The sequence below is a fragment of the Copadichromis virginalis genome, linkage group LG23 (genome assembly GCF_057382275.1).
Source record: "Copadichromis virginalis isolate Kocher_CV1m ecotype Utaka linkage group LG23, C_Virginalis_male_GT1.1, whole genome shotgun sequence".
Lineage (NCBI taxonomy): Eukaryota > Metazoa > Chordata > Actinopteri > Cichliformes > Cichlidae > Copadichromis > Copadichromis virginalis.
This window is the reverse complement of record NC_140639.1, coordinates 41,655,267-41,665,157: the sequence shown is the minus strand read 5'-3', so window position 1 is coordinate 41,665,157 and position 9,891 is coordinate 41,655,267. Positions and strand designations below refer to the sequence as shown.

At 42.4% G+C, this 9,891-nt stretch overlaps 1 pseudogene; it reads right to left on the bottom strand.

Moving 5' to 3' along the window:
* Nucleotides 1-5,705: 5,705 nt before the first annotated feature.
* On the bottom strand, nt 5,706-7,008 carry LOC146681648 (uncharacterized; annotated as a pseudogene).
* Nucleotides 7,009-9,891: the final 2,883 nt, after the last annotated feature.

Sequence of the window (9,891 nt, the reverse complement as noted above, 5' to 3'; positions counted from 1 at the left end):
TAAGCTAGGGCAGGTTACCGCGGAGCAACACTGCACGGCCCCCCCCGAAATGTCGGCCCGCGCCCCCTCCCTCGCCCTCAGCACGGGACAAGAAGCAACGAGACAAAAAAAACATCGGCGGTCCCCAGCGGCCACCGTAGGGCTACGCCGCGAGAGCGGGGGAGAACGCCCCCCCCCCCCCCCCCCCCACCTCCGGCAAAACTCTAGAACCCCGACGTAACGGAGGGGAAAAACCCCTCTTGTGCGTCAAAGCAAACTCATCTGCCAGAACCGCCGCTTTCGCGAGGGAAACGACCTTCTGCTCGTTCAAATAAACAACCACCCGCTCCGGCAGACACCCCTTGAAATCCTCCAATAACATCAACTCCTTCAACTGTGCAAACTCCTTAACCTCACTAGCCTGGCACCACCGATCAAAGAGCAAACCCTTCTCGCGCGCAAACTCCACATAAGTCTGATCCCCCCCCCTCACACACTGCCGAAACTTCTGACGGTACGCTTCAGGCACCAACTCAAAAGCACGCAATACGGCAGCCTTAACCACACCATAATCTAAGCTCTCAGATGCTGACAGGCTAGCCCACACCTCCTGAGCCCTACCCACCAGCCGACACTGCAACAGCAAAACCCAGACCTCCTCCGGCCACTTTAACGCGGCAGCCACACGCTCAAAAGCAGGAAAAAACGACTCCACCTCTGATTCACAAAAGGGCGGCACCAATTTAATGTGCCTCCCAACATCAAAATCCTGACGGAGAGCCGGGGCGGGACCAGGCGCCGGCGGCGCAGGGAGCACAGAGGGCGCAGGCGTGGGCGGCGTAGAGTCAGGGGCACGCGGTGGAGGTCCGCGCTCCAACTCCAACGCCCTCACCCTCAAATGCATCGCTTCTACCTCCAACCGGTGACTACTCAACTCCACCTCCTTAATGCGGAGCAACAACTGGAGCTCCTCCGCCGACGACCCCACCACCGGAGCAGGAGGAGCCACAGAGGGGGCGGCCACAGGAGGAACAGACAACGGAGCCAACGGCCCCATAGCCGCCCCGCCCGTCCCACCAACAAGCGGCACGCTCGACAGCAAACCCCGCTCGCTCAAAGCCACCGTGACAAGCTGTCGCAAATCATCCTTTTTCACCCCCGCCGGCGCTCGCACATCAAAACGGCCCGCAATAAGCAGCAAATCCTCCCTCCGACACCGACTCAACTGCTGCAAGGAAGGCGCCTCGGCAAACTTATCCACATCAAACTCCATCCACGGCCACCCACACAAACAACCCCCAAAAACACAAAAAAAACCCCACACACCCACACGAACCCCACTACACACAAACGACCCCGAAATCTCTCAAACGGACGAGCCCCCGTATAAAGAACATGAACAATTCTCCAACTATTTTCATTTTAAGTTTATAAAAACAGAGACAGCAGGGGAAAAAATAAAAACCTTTCCATCTTAGTTTATTATTATTTTATTGTAATGCCAGTTTTCACCTTGACACAAAGTGGCCCATCCATATTCCAAAGTTAAACTCTGCTTTTATTCCTGTGAATACCATTTTCTCGAGCTCAGTAATACTTCAAAATCACTTTTGAAGTGCTCCATATTTAAGCATTAATTGTGTGTAGCTTTAAATATGAATGTTGTCTACATTATAACAATCATGATATTCAAGTATTTTAGTTTCACGGCATCTTTTTTAAATCTCCAGAAACTGTAGTTCGAAGGCAACTTTAGAAAATCTGAAATTGAAATTTCGATGGATGTAAAAAGAAAAAATAAGGCTCCTTCCTTACAATATCAAAACAATTTGCACTCCTTCTTCTACTGAAATAATCAACATTCTGGCCACTTTTAAATGTCCTATTTTGATAAGCATTTTCTTAATAGTTCATAGAAGCAGTGGTATAAAGCACTGTTTCTGAGGAGCTGGGCTCAGCCCCTTAGTTCCAGAGAAAGGAACTCTTAATGCTTTAGCATACCACTGTATTTTGGAAACAATTTCATGCTCCTTAACTTTGTGGGAGCAGTTTGGGAATGGCGCCTCCCTGTTTCAATATGACTGTGCACCAGTGCACAAAGCAAGGTCCATAAAGACGTGGATGAGTGGGTTTGGTGTGGAAGAACTTGACTGGCCTGCACAGAGTCCTGACCTCAACCCAGTAGAACACTTATGGGATAAATTAGAGAGGAGAGTACGAGCCAGGCCCTCTTGTCCAACAGCAGTGTCTGACGTCACAAATCTGCTTCCGGAAGAATGGTAAAAAATTCCCATAAAAACTTCTAAACCTTCCCAGAAGAGTGGAAGCTGTTATAGGTGCAAAGGGCGGATGTCATCCTTTTAAACCCTATGGATTAAAAATGGGGTGTCACTTAAGTTCATGTGCATGTGAAGGCAGATGAGCTAATACTTTTGGCAGTATAGTGTACCTATGAAATCTGTGAATCTGAATCCATGAAACTGTTACCATCTCAATCTTGTTACTCAAATGTTGTCTCCAACTAGGCCAACCTGAGCTGTCCCTCTGATGTACTCATATCTGTCCATCCTGGTCACTCCAAATGAAAATCTTTTTCAACTCTGCCACCTCCAGGTGCCTCCTGTTTTTTTGTTAGTGCCACCATCTCCAAACCATAGCTCACAGCAGGTCTCACCCCCATCTTCTAAACCTGTCTTTTTTATCTTGCTGTCCCCACCCAGTCCACCCTGCCTTCACCCTCTTTTCCACCTCTCATGTGCTGTCCGTTGCTTAGGATGGCTTTCCCCGGGTATTTAAACTCGTCCACCTTCTTCTTTACCTTTCCATCTGTCTCCCTCTCATTCCCACACATTTTTTGCTTCTGCTGACTTTCATTCATATTGTCTCCTGAGCATACCTCCACCTCTCCAGGCTCTCTTTCACCTGCTACCCTATTTTCACTACAGATATGTATTTTTTATTACATCTCAGAAACAAGCTGTATGATTTTACACAATATCCTATATATGTCTGGACAACCTTTGTTTTTCATTTCAATGTAAAATCTTAATATTGTAAAGCTAATTATTATTATTAGTAGTAAAACAGTAATAGTAATAGTATAATTTTTAATTGAACTTACTCTGTTCACTACATTTTTACAGGAATGCCACATCCAACATTTTACCAGTACGCTGGAGATAACCCTTGGTCTCAGCCTATGTATTAGAAATCTGGTTGAGCCTGAGCTCACCTTTTATAGTGTCCAGTTTCTACTGAGGGTGGGGATCCGTTGCTTTCCTGTAATTTAAAGAAATTACAAGACATATCAGTCAACAGAACAGATAGCTTTTTATTGAGCTTGCAGAATTTTTTGGTATTCTTAAGTGCACAAGAACCAGAGCACAGCACATTTGCTCTGACTGGTGTATTTATGATCTCTTTCCAGGCTGAATTGGAATTTTATCAAATAAATGGCATACTGGAGGGAGAAAGAAATAGTCTTGCTTATTATCTCTATTTTATGAGTTATTGTGAAGATATAAGTGAAATCAAAATAGTACTGTGCACATGAGTTGCGCTAAGAGCTGCCTGAAGGAGGTTTGGCAAATAATGTATTGGTTTTTAAAGGAATCAAATGAGTCTCTACTGAAGTCTGCCTCGGATTAGGAGGACATTTGTACACCTCCTTAGGGAGGTCCTTACACTCATTAATCAGCTGTGGATCTAAAGTTAAAAATGTGCCAGCGTTTTAAGATTGTTGCTTCATCCTTCCCTAGTATTGCTGCCAGCATTTGGGACCATTGTCTGGGGGCTGTTTTGCCCTTTTCGAAGCACTCATCAGGGTCATTTGAGTGAATCTGGCTGTTCTGTTCCATCCATCTGGGTAGCCCCTTTGTCAGAATTTGTATTCCATCTCATCAGCTTGTTTTTTTTAAGTCTACTCTTTTGTGCACATTCATCTAATGTGACTCAACTGACTAATTTCAGCTTAGCTCCTGTTCAAGGACAATGGGTGTAAAGAATGGTGCATGCATTCGTCAGTTTCCTTCCTAAAGAGGTGGCGACCACTGTGCTGCCTACCTATTTTCATAAAAAAGTAGAAGAAAAAGACGTTTTCCCTGGCTATTCATCAAATGTATGTCCATGTGTTTCTAATATAATACTGGGATATTCTCAATAGGAAGTTAAAAGCAATTTTATGACATGATGGTTTTTTAAAAAGGCTAAATCCTCAATGATCCAAGACATCACTGAGGCATCTTTACTCTTTACAAGTTTGGAAAAGGAAGAAAATGTACATCAGGTAATTGCTATTAGGCAGCACTTAACTAAACATTTCTGTTCACTTTTGGTGATTCACATCTGGGTCAAAGATTCACCGTCACTTACTTTTTAGTTCATTCTTGTTTATTGAAGCTAGAAGATTGCATGGCCATTTATATTCAACAAGTGATGCCACATCCTTTGTGTTTTCCTGTCTCCAGTTCAGTCATTTCTACATCCTCTTGTCCTGAACTGTTACATTCAGTTGAGAACTAAGTTTATGTCCTAAGTCTGCATGTATATCAACACACTGTACATGTGCGACAGGTAAAAGCTTTCGTCATATACTTAACAAAGCTCAAATAAGTGGGTTCAAGAAGAGCCAGCGTAAATCACTTTAATCGTCTTAATGCTAGCAAAGGAATATATGCAGTCCCCTTTAGTGAACTAATGTGTCATGATCCTGGGTCTGCTGACCCAGCGTTTTGTGTTTAGTTTATGTAGCCTTCAGGTTTCCTAAGTTCATCGTTTTCATGCCTAGGTGTTTCTAGTTATTTTCCCCTCGTGTTTCCACCATGTTAAGTCTCCCCTGCTTTTCATGTATTTCATGTCTGTGGCTTATGTTGTCAAGTTCAGGTTGTCATGTCTATGTCTCACTCTGTTTCCTGTTTTATTGTGAAGAGGTCTGGCGTTTCTGTGTTCATCGTGTTCAGTTTTACTCTCCCACTGTGACGTCATTATGTTCATTATTGTGTGCCAGCTGTTTCCCCAGGTGTTGCCACTTCCCTCATTATCTTCCTGTGTCCATTTAGTCTGTGTGTTCTCAGTCATTCTTTGTCAGGTTGTCCGTTGTATTCACCCGTTGTACCCTATGTCTCCGCTCCAGGTATCCCTGTCAGTTTGTTATGTTTAGAGTTTTCTATGTTTTGTTTTAGTTCACCTAGTTTAGGTCATTGTTTAGTTTTCATCGATTCCCTATTATTTTGTACCCTCGTTTCTTTCCTTAATAAACGGCTTGTTTTGTTATTCACATCTCATTTCGGTCTGCGCTTGAGTCCTTCCCTGCAACATACGGTCTGCCCTAGCCAGACCATGACATAATGCTGTTAAATGGTATGGAAAAAATAGATGCTTCAACGTAGTGTGAATACAGACTTAGTACAGCACCAGTGAGCTCAAACACTGCCTGTAGGGTAAACTAATGAATAGGGATGGGTATCGTTTAGGTTTAATCCGATACCGGTGCCAAAACGGTACTTTTGAAACGGTGCCGGTGCTTAAACGGTGCACGAAACAGTGCTTAAAGAATAAAGAACACAAACTTTGTCCAAAAACCTCTTGTGTTTTTATTTTTCCCAGTAATTTTTTTAAGCAAAATTATAACAAAGTTAGCCCTTTCTGTCAATAAAACATAACGTCTTTGGTTGGAACCAGTGCTTAAACAATTGAAAACACAAACTTTGTCATGAAACCTGTGATGTTTAGCAGTTTTTTTGCAAGAAGATAATCATATTAGCCTTTTCTGGAGCTATACGGCATCGCTCTTGGCTGATGGCATGCCCAGCACAAGAGAAAACTCTTTCAGAAGGCGTTGATGAGGCTGGGACACACAAGTATTTTTCTGATAGGCCAGATAAATTGGGGAGTGTATCCCTCTTACTCCACCACCAGGCCACGGGGTCTTGTCCAGAGGTAATTCCTGGCAGTCTTTTGTATATTTGAAGCTCCTTATGTACCTGCTCTGTGATTGAGGGGACTCTACCCGCTTGAGAAGCAGCCTGTTGAAGCTCTCTGTCTTCATCCTCAAACAGCTTTTCTAAGGGTGACTTCTGGACCTTACTTAGCTGAAAAACAACAAAAAAAGATGTGTGAGATTTGCAAAATAAATAAAGATCACTTTTAGAATGTAGTGGTTGTGTTAGAAAAAATCTGAAATTACATATTTTTCTGGCTTGTCCATGTCAGCATCATCCACCTCGCTGTGTGCTTTGGGGTCCTCAGTGGGAGGCTATGGACACACAGATAGTAAAAGAGCATTCCTTCAACATAGAAACTACATCATGATGCAAAGGGACAAGATTGTACACACACAATGAAAATACCTGCGCAACTGCTGCTGCTTCTCCAACCTGTCCCAGATGTCAGTAGCTGCCTCACCATCTAGCCTGCCTTTAAAACGTGGGTCCATCATCGTGGCCTCCTTCAGAAATTTCTGAAGGTTTTTATCCTTTAAGTAAAACAAGATATAACATAGGACCTGATACTGAAAAAAGGTAACCCTATTTTTCATGCGCATTGACATTGTCTGCAAATACCTGATATCTTTTCTGCAGACTACCCCAGACTTTCTCTTTTATTGAAGAGGTGAAAACACTGTCTTCATCACATCGTCTGAAATGTGCCTCCAGCTTGGCCAGGATGGGGATGATTGGGCTGCATGTGGGTGACTTGTCACTTGAGACACACATGGTTGACGTGTACAGGACTTGCATGCACTTAATAAACTCCTCTGCCTTGATTAAATCAGTGTGCGTGAACCTTTCTAGCCTGTTGAAAAATATTCACAATGTTAAAGGTAACTGACGTAATTTAGCTCTTGCAAGTGATGCTCATGTCATTCACTTACTTGTCCTTCTCCATAGGCTTCCTCAGCCGTTGATCCAGAGCAGCTACCTGGATTGCATCAAACTGCTCCATAAATCTCTCCACCATTAGGAAGAGAGAATTCCAGCGCGTCTTAACGTCAAGAATTACATTATGCTCTGGCAAATCTAAAGCACAGATAGACACAAACATATTTTAAATTACTATAAAAAAGGTAATATGAATAACAATACATCTTGATATGTAACTGCATGCGCTACTTACCCAGGATTCGCTGCTTTTCTCTGAGCACAGTTTTGCTCAAGGATGAACGTTTGAGCCACACCACAACTGAACGGATTTTGGCACACCAGCTGGAAACTGCAGGAATGTCATACACGTTTTGTGCGGCCAGGTTGAGGGTATGAGCAAAGCATCCCACTTTTAAAAAGTCCAATTTTTTCAAAGCAACATCCATGTTGCAGGCATTATCTACAGTGGCAGCAATTATTTTCCCTCCCAAGTGAAATTGCTCCACAACGCTTGATATTTCTTTAGCGACAACTGGACCTGTTTGTGACTCATAAACTGCTTCAGTGCTGAGCACATTCTGCTTCATTTTGCCTTTGTAGATGTAGTGAACAGTCACTGTGAGGAAATGGTCCTGAGCAATACTGGTCCATCCATCACAGGTGATAGCGACCTTGTTAACCTGTGCCAAATTCTGGATGAGGTTGCTTTTCTCCACACAATACCAAGCAGGTATAAGTGTGTTGGATAGATCATCCCTGGATGGGGGCTGATACCTCGGATTAAGGGCAGAGGACATCTCCCTGAATTAAAAAACAAAACAAAACAAAAAAAAAAACAAATTTATAAAAAGAAAGTGTTTTTGACTTGAAATTTAATTCTTTTTTTCAGATAAAATAAATAAAACATATGAACCAGCTCCCAGAATAAAGAGAAAATACATTTGAATTCTAATTAATTTTTTTCTTCCAGATAAAAAATAAAAACATATAGCTCACCTTTTATTCAAATATAGTTTACTTATAATATTTAGAAAAGACTTACAAAGCTAAGCAGCTATGAACATATTAACCTTTACAGTATTATACAGTCTATTTCTTATGTCAGAGTAATACAACATTTTTCACCTGAATGATGGTGACTCAACCGTTGAAAATGGATGGAGATCTTTGACTATAAATTTTGTCACTGCCCTGTGAATTTTGTCCACTTTTTCTTTCCTCATTTTAGCCTTTTTGGCCAGGGTGAAGGGAGTATCTGCCATCAAACAAGAAGACAGCCACATGTAACTACTACGGTGTTTGCTAGTTCACCTTATATGCATTAATTTAATAACGTGGTTAGCTTACTCAACTTAAATTACACACGAACAACATTAAGATACTCACCCAGAGAAGAACGGGTGCTGTTGCCATCATCATCCATCATCATTTCTGCTACACTGGCAGGGCTAGGGGCCAGGACTCTCCTCTTCGGGTTCTTGGATGTTGCTAACTCCGAGAACAAGCACCACACCCGCAACAGATGTGCTCGGTGTGATGTCTTGCTGCAAGTTATCAAATGCGGTGCATTTCTCGGCTTTTAAAAAAACGCTATGCAACGCCATGTGTTTCATTGGATTTGAGGTGTTACCTCCTTTGCACATTATTACCTTTAAGCACTTGTTGCAGGCTCCTGAGTTTCTATCTTTTGCTGTGAAGTACAGCCACACTCTCGAGCGCTTCAGCTTCGGCATTTTAGCTCTGCTCTAAAAAAAGCCCCATACGTACCTGGGCCCGCCTACTATCCTTGGATAGGAAGTGATTGGCTAGATTTCTCAGGGAAAAAAAGCACCGAAATGAAGCACCGAAATGAAGCACCGAATTGTGCGCTGCTTTTCGGTCAGGTTACTACCGTTTATGTCAGAACCGGTTCCACAATGGCACCGGACACTGGTACCCATCCCTACTAATGAACATCTAAGTGGCTGCACCTGTGTCATATACAGCTACCGCTAAATACAGCATATTAAATTGGTTCAATATAATGCAGCTTAGAAAGAAACAAAACTTGAGCCACCCCTCATTTAATTTAGCTACTAAAACATGTTCAGACATACAATATGTTAGACCAAAGTTTGTGCAGTTTTTGAAAATCAATATTTGGTATTACCACCTTGATTTTTTAAAATAGCCTGAGCTTCCTTAGACAGCAGTCTTCAGGAATACTTCTCCGGGCTTCTTGAAGGACATTCAAAGCTCGTTTTTGGACGTTTGCTGCCTTTTGTTCTGTTTTCTGTCAAGATGATTCCACACTGCTTCGATAATGTGGAAGTCTGACCTCTGGGGAGGCCAATCCATGATTAATAGGTGTTCCTTTGTGTGTTTCTCTATGCAGGTATGCTTTCAGTGCACTGGGAGTGTGTTTGGAAAAATAATGCCCATGCCAATCAGATGCTTTTCAGATTACTCAAAATTGGATGATACTTTTCTGTGTTTATAGTTCCATCAGTTTTGATAAGATCCCTAATACCACTGGCTGAAACACAGTCTGAAGATGTGGCTTTTAGAGGTGGCTGTAGACCTAGTAAAATGTAAAGAAATGAGGGATGGCTCACCTCCATATATACAGACAGCAAATGGAACAGAAAATTTAGAATTTGGATTCATAACTACAAGATATTCAGTATTTTCAGTCCATTTCTTGGTATTTGGTATAAGGTTGACATTTTCTAACCATTTCCCATCCTTAAAAACTGCTTCTTGACAGCCACCCTTCCACTAAGACTACCTGTGAGAAGGCAAACATTAGATGGATCAACTCAAGAACCATCTCTCAGGTCCTTTGTGAGGTATTTGCTGGAATTTTTTTTACCATTTCTTAAGGACATGACTTTCAGATACTGTCCATCTGCTAAAGACCTGCCAGTTCTTCGTTTGTCCTTCACATGTCCAACTCTCTCAAAATTTTTGAAGGAAAAACACTGTACATCATGACGAGATATTCCAAGTTTTCAGGTAATAGCTCTTTGGGAATCACCTCGTTGGCACAAAACTACTATTTTATGGATGGATT